Raw genomic sequence first — 6,213 nt, 5'->3', positions numbered from 1 at the left:
TCTGCTGCTGGCGCCTCCTGGCTGTCTGCTGCCTGGCGCCTCCTGGCTGTCTGCTGCGCCTGGCGCCTCCTGGCTGTCTGCTGCCTGGCGCCTCCTGCTGGCTGTCTGCTGCTGGCGCCTCTGGCGTCTGCTGCCTGGCGCCGGCGCCCCGGCGGCGCCGGGCTCCTGGCTGTTCTGCTGCCTGCGCCTCCTGGCTGTCTGCTGCCTGGCGCCTCCTGGCTGTCTGCTGCCTGGCGACTCCTGGCTGTCTGCTGCCTGGCGACTCCTGGGCTGTCTGCTGCCTGGCGACCTCCTGGCTGTCTGCTGCCTGCCTGGCTGTCTGGCTGCCTGCCTGGCTGTCCTGCTGCCTGCCTGGCTGTCTGCTGCCTGCCTGGCTGTCTGCTGCCTGCCTGGCTGTCCTGCTGCCTGCCTGGCTGTCTGCTGCCTGCCTGGCTGTCTGCTGCCTGCCTGGGCTGTCTGCTGCCTGCCTGGCTGTCTGCTGACTGTCCTGGCTTGTCTGCTGCCTCCTGGCTGTCTGCTGCCTCTGGCTGCCTGCTGCTCCTGGCTGTCTGCTGCCTGGCGCCTCCTGGCTAGTGTTTCTATTACAATGTCTGTGTGGGAACTTGAGCAGAATGAAGGCCAAAAAACAGAAAAAGGTTTGGAAAGCCGCGACTAATTGTGTCAACCCATTTTTGATGAAACCAGAGGAGCAAAAGGTATGGTTGTTTTTTTTGTTAACCTGTAGCGTGAACCTTGTTTCAAGGAAAATTTGCCTGCTGCAATATCATGAGAAACAGGAATACACGTGTGTAATGTGTTTTTTTACAGACAATGCAAGAAGAAGTCACCTTTGATTTTGAAAACCAAAGAAAGGCTGCTGGTGATTTTTAAGAGCAGACATGTTGGTCGGATACAGAATGAACGTTGGCTCAGTGTTTGACGACAGAGGATAGACAGAGAAGTAGTCAGCTGAACTGCTGTCCGTTGTTGAGTGTTTGTGGCTGTAATGTCCCAGAGAATGACCTTACAGTACCACACTGTCTGAGATCCAGCATATTAATTCCCCCCCCACACACACACACACACACACAATTCAGCAATATTACCCCTCCCTCACACACTTCACACAACCCCCACAAAACACACCAAATTCAGCATATTACCCCCCCCCACACACACACACCAAATTCAGCATATTATCCCCCCACACACCAAATTCAGCAATATTATCCCCCCACACACCAAATTCAGCATGATGATTTCAGCTATTTTTCTTTCTCGTTTTTGTTCGCCATGTAATCATAGCAGCAATATCCCGTTAGTCTCTCTAATATTAATGATAGATTTCACTATTTTTTTTGCTGACCACTGTGCAAGACAGAGCTTCAGCCAAATAGTCAAGAGATATATCTTAGATATTTACATGTACAAGGAACATTCCACCAAGTGTGTGACACAGGCATATAATGCATTCAGTATCAAAAAGAGGCGTTTTCTTTCTGTTCAACTCAATGTAAAGATGATCTTCCGTTCCTGAAGCTAATCAGACATAACAAGGAAACACTTCAAGGACTACTTCTGCAATTAATCTAGAGGAGGAGGGTTAACCAGATCGAAGACTGACCTGATGTGCACACACAGAGACAGAGACAAGAGAGAGAGAGAGAAACGAGAGGCAGAAAGAGAGAGAGGCAGAAGAGGCAGAAAAGAGAGAGAGAGGCAGAGAGCAGAGAAGTCCCTGCACTTACCCTTGGGGAACACCAACAGTGAATAGTCATGTAGAGACAAAAGCATCATGGTAGCATAATTTAATAAGAGGCATGTGATATTGTGTAATGTTATGAGGCTCTGACCTCTTCTGGTTTTCAGAACAGAGTGTCCTCTGACCTAGTCTGGTTTCAGAACAAACAAGAGTGTCTCTGGCCTCGTCTGGTTTCAGAACAGAACAGAGTGTCTCTGGCCTCGTCTGGTTTCAGAAAACAGAACAGAGTGTCTCTGGCCTCGTCTGGTTCAGAAGCAGAACAGAAGTGTCTCTGGCCTCGTCTGGTTGTCAGAACAGAACAGAGTGTCCTCTGGCCTCGTCTTGGTTTCAGACAGAGTGTCTCTGACTCGTCTGGTTTCAGAACAGAGTGTCTCTGACCTCGTCTGGTTTCAGAACAGAACAAGAGTGTCTCTGGCCTCCGTCTGGTTTCAGAACAGAACAGAGTGTCTCTGACCTCGTCTGGTTTCAGAACAGAGTGTCCTCTGGCTAGTCTGGTTTCAAGAACAGAACAGAGTGTCTCTGGCCTCGTCTGGTTTCAGAAACAGACAGAGTGTCTCTGGCCTCCAGCCAGGAGGCGCCAGGCAGCAGACAGCCAGGAGGCGCCAGGCAGACAGGCAGCCAGGAGGCGCCAGGCAGACAGGCAGCAGGCAGACAGGCAGCCAGCAGACAGCCAGGAGGCGCCAGGCAGACAGCCAGGAGGCGCCAGGCAGGCAGCCAGGCAGGCAGCCAGACAGCCAGGAGGTGCCAGGCAGCAGACAGCCAGGAGGTGAAGGGTTGAGGAGAGAGGGAGGGTTGTTGGCTGTATGTGCCCTTTTGTGACCCAAACCAACGATATGATCTGGTAATTCTATAACTAGCAGGCGAATGGTGTTGAGGTGACTGCTGGATATGCAGTCTGCTCAGACTAACACAGTACTGTTGCACCGAGCGAGGATCAACACTAATTAACCAAGCTGAGTTTGCTATTGTGTGATCTAATTGATGCCAGGGAGACATGTCGATGTTGCCAGCTATGCCAAACTTATTCTTCTTTTTTTTTGAGCACTGAAACTAAACTCCGATGGCTCCACCTTCCCCGAGAGGCCGCAAACCAGAGCACAATTTACATAAAGTTCATGCATATGCCCAGTTGGTAAAACCGCAACTGGTTCCTATTCTTGGGTCACGGTTTTACCAATCTTTCTATCAACGCTAATATCCAGACACTGTGAAGAATACTGGGTGTGTGGGGGGGGGGGTAGTAGTGTCAGAAAGAGCAGGCATTATCATTCTAGAGATACTTTACGACTGCCAATTAATAACCAGAGAAAGGAAAACAATGGTTGGTGTCACGAAAGGGCCCTGCTTGCTAAATGACCAGCCGACCGTTCTACTCCTGTTCTGTGTGCCTGCTGTAGTGAGACCATTTGTGCTTTATCCTGTTTTATACGATGTCTGCAGTTGGTTGGACTCTCTTATTGGTTCTTACAAGCTGCATGTGATTTGTGTTCCAATGTCAGCATCACTTTCTTTAGAAATATTAAAAAGCTGAAGGGGGGGGGAAAGCTGTAGTTAACAGGATATAACAAGGTCATAACCTAAGGAAAATACCTCCTAAAGAGCAATGTGTTTTTACCTCGGTGTGTGTATATAGTCGATTTGTTTACTCCAAAGTTTGCCATTTTTGTTTCTATGAAATGCTAAATTGAAGAATACACATCTGTAAATGGTATTGTGTTTTGTGTTGTTCCCAAGTAGTATATTCCTCTAGTTACCATTATCTGTATTTTGGTTGTTTGTCTGTCCCAAATGTAAATGCTTTACCAACGTCAAAACTAGCCTTCTTTCCAAGCCCCATCGGAGCTGTGTTGAAAATGTCTTTTTTCTTCTTTTTTTCGCTGTCAAAAAGCAGGAAGCTACGAGGAGAGATGTCGAAGACCCTCAAAACCATTACAGAATCGCCTGTGTCCCCTTCTGGTTATTTCTAATCCATATGTATTAGAATTTTTCATAACGTGTTACAGGAGAATGAACGCTCAACATAGGAAAGTAGCGGATTGACGTTTCAGTTCTAACATAGTTGGAGTAGAAAATGGTGTGAATAAAATACAAGTTTCGGTAAAACCATGGTCTTGTTTTTTTGTTTGTGGAGTTGGATTTCACATTCACAGCCTGTGAATGAACTGTGTATTTCATTCCAGTACACAGGACTGAGACCATGCTATCAAAGAGTGAAATGGATTGTTGGTTTTGGCTGTAGGCTAGTATAACACTAACAACAATGGGCCCAAAGTAGCATGTTTTTCTACATTCATAGGCTTTGTCTCATGTCTAAAATAGGTTTCCTTGTCTCTTTTTGGCTTAATTTACACCGATTTTATAGATGAACTGGGTTACTGTAATTTGTGTGGCTGTTTTTTACTGATGTCCCAGTACACAGGATTGAGACCTTGCTATCAAAGAGAATGTAATAGATACTCTATTGGTTTTGGCTGTAGTCTATGGCCTCACCAGTGACCATGTACAAAGTACAAGACGATGCTGGCTGGGTCAGAGTACAGTTCTCTCTACCTTGAAAACATTGCTTGGAATGTTTTAGGTGATTTGTTTTCTCTGGTATTAATACCATGGTATTTCATTGGAGATGATGTGCTATCAATGGGTACTTTAAATAATTCAACACAATAGCGGATGGCAGCCCTAGGGCTGTTGCGGTGACCATATTACCGCCACATCGGCCGATTGCAGTAAAATTCCACTTGACAGTCACACTAATCTCCTGTGATGCACTCTGTACATGCTTTGTTATTACCCAACTTGCTAACGACCATCAAATCCTAATGGTCTGGTACTCAGGACTCTTGTCCTCCATCAGGTCCTAATGGCCTGGTACTCAGGGCTCTATTGTCCCTCCATCAGGTCCTAATGGCCTGGTACAGCGGGCTCTATTGTCCCTTCCATCAGGTCCTAATGCCTGGTACTCAGGCTCTATTGTCCTCCATCAAGTCCTAATGGCCTGGCGGGGCTACTCAGCTCTATTGTCCTCCATCAGGTCCTAATGCCTGGTCTCGGGACTCTATTGTTCCTCCATCAGGTCCTAATGGCCTGGTACTCAGGACTCTATTGTTCCTCCATCAGGTCCTAATGGCCTGGTACTCAGGGCTCTATTGTCCCTCCATCAGGTCCTAATGACCTGGTACTCAGGGCTCTATTGTCCCTCCATCAGGTCCTAATGGCCTGGTACTCAGGGCTCTATTGTCCCTCTAACCACTCTGACATCAATACAAATTCGATCTAAAATCACATCAAACACTTATCATCAAAACAGTATAGTGCTTTTAAAACTCACCTCACTGTGATCATTTGAATGAAGAAGTGAAGCAGCAGGTTGAAAACAGTGTAAAACATGGTGGTTGTGCTAGGTTTCCTCCAGAAGCCTAGCACAATGAAATTGCCAGTGCTTTCTAAGGTGATGGTTAATTAAAAACATCCATACAGCATTTTAGAGTTTACGCATAGTCTTATTACCATAAGACCAAGAAAAATAAAGCCTCAATTAAAATCATTGTGCCGTTATACAATACATAGCCTACCGCATATTACACATGGCAGAAACACATGAAAATGGAGTGATTTAAGATATCTTTGGTACATAATTCGTCTAGCCTATATTCCAAAATGTTATAGATTTGACTAATCGCCTTTGACTGTGGACTGTTATTATATGGACTTGTTGGCTGCTTTATGCTACCGTCTAAAATGTCTATGCATGAGTTTGTGAGAGAACGTATAGCCCTTTAGCGACGTATAGCGATGCTGTTGGTTCATGATTGTGCAGTGCGGCTTACTTTTAGTGAATTTGTATTTGATTTTGAAAAGCCTAGTAATATGGCATTTTTTATATTTTCATGATTAATTGGTTGACATTTACTGTTAGCTACAGAATATCTCACCACCGTGCGTTTCAATCTCTTCCTCTCTGCGTTATTCCTTTCTAGAGCGCGCAGACTGGCTGTCAACAGTTAAGTGAAATATATTTTTTAAATGCAAAAAACATGTTATTAGCAATTTTCCCGAACAGATTTCACTTGGTTTCCCAAATTAAGCATACTGTAGCTGCAGGAACAGGGTTGGAGAGGCCATGACATAGAGTTTGGGCCGAATATCACCTGTTGCGCAGCTACAGCATGCTCTTCCGTAGGTGATGCTTGCAGTGACATAACCGGAGTAGCCTACCTTGCATGATTGGAAAAAAAAACTGGCGTGAAAGCGGCCTCCGTTCATCAATAGAGTGCATACAGATTATTATTATAATAATTTTTTTAGCGCAGTATACATGATCCKAATTCTAGCTCCAGGACGGCAACAATTTGAAAAACCCAACCAGTATAATATGCTGGTTTATTGGCGATGGGACCGTGTTGTTTACAAACTGGATAGTGGTAAAACGATGTCATATCTGAATTCTGAAATCTTTATGCACCTTCTACATT

The 6,213-nt window shown here is 45.7% G+C and overlaps 1 long non-coding RNA gene across 1 annotated transcript in view; it reads left to right on the top strand.

The window, feature by feature from the left end:
• LOC139028671 (uncharacterized) overlaps positions 1–3,847 on the top strand; it is a 4,486-nt gene extending 639 nt beyond the window's left edge. The window contains exon 2 of the long non-coding RNA XR_011480890.1: positions 2,316–3,847. This is a non-coding gene — a long non-coding RNA (uncharacterized lncRNA). The remainder of the gene's footprint in view (positions 1–2,315) is intronic.
• The last annotated feature ends 2,366 nt before the right edge of the window (positions 3,848–6,213 follow it).

This window comes from Salvelinus sp. IW2-2015, linkage group LG14 (assembly GCF_002910315.2).
Source record: "Salvelinus sp. IW2-2015 linkage group LG14, ASM291031v2, whole genome shotgun sequence".
NCBI classification, from domain to species: Eukaryota; Metazoa; Chordata; class Actinopteri; order Salmoniformes; family Salmonidae; genus Salvelinus; species Salvelinus sp. IW2-2015.
This window is presented reverse-complemented; position numbering and strand designations above follow the sequence as displayed.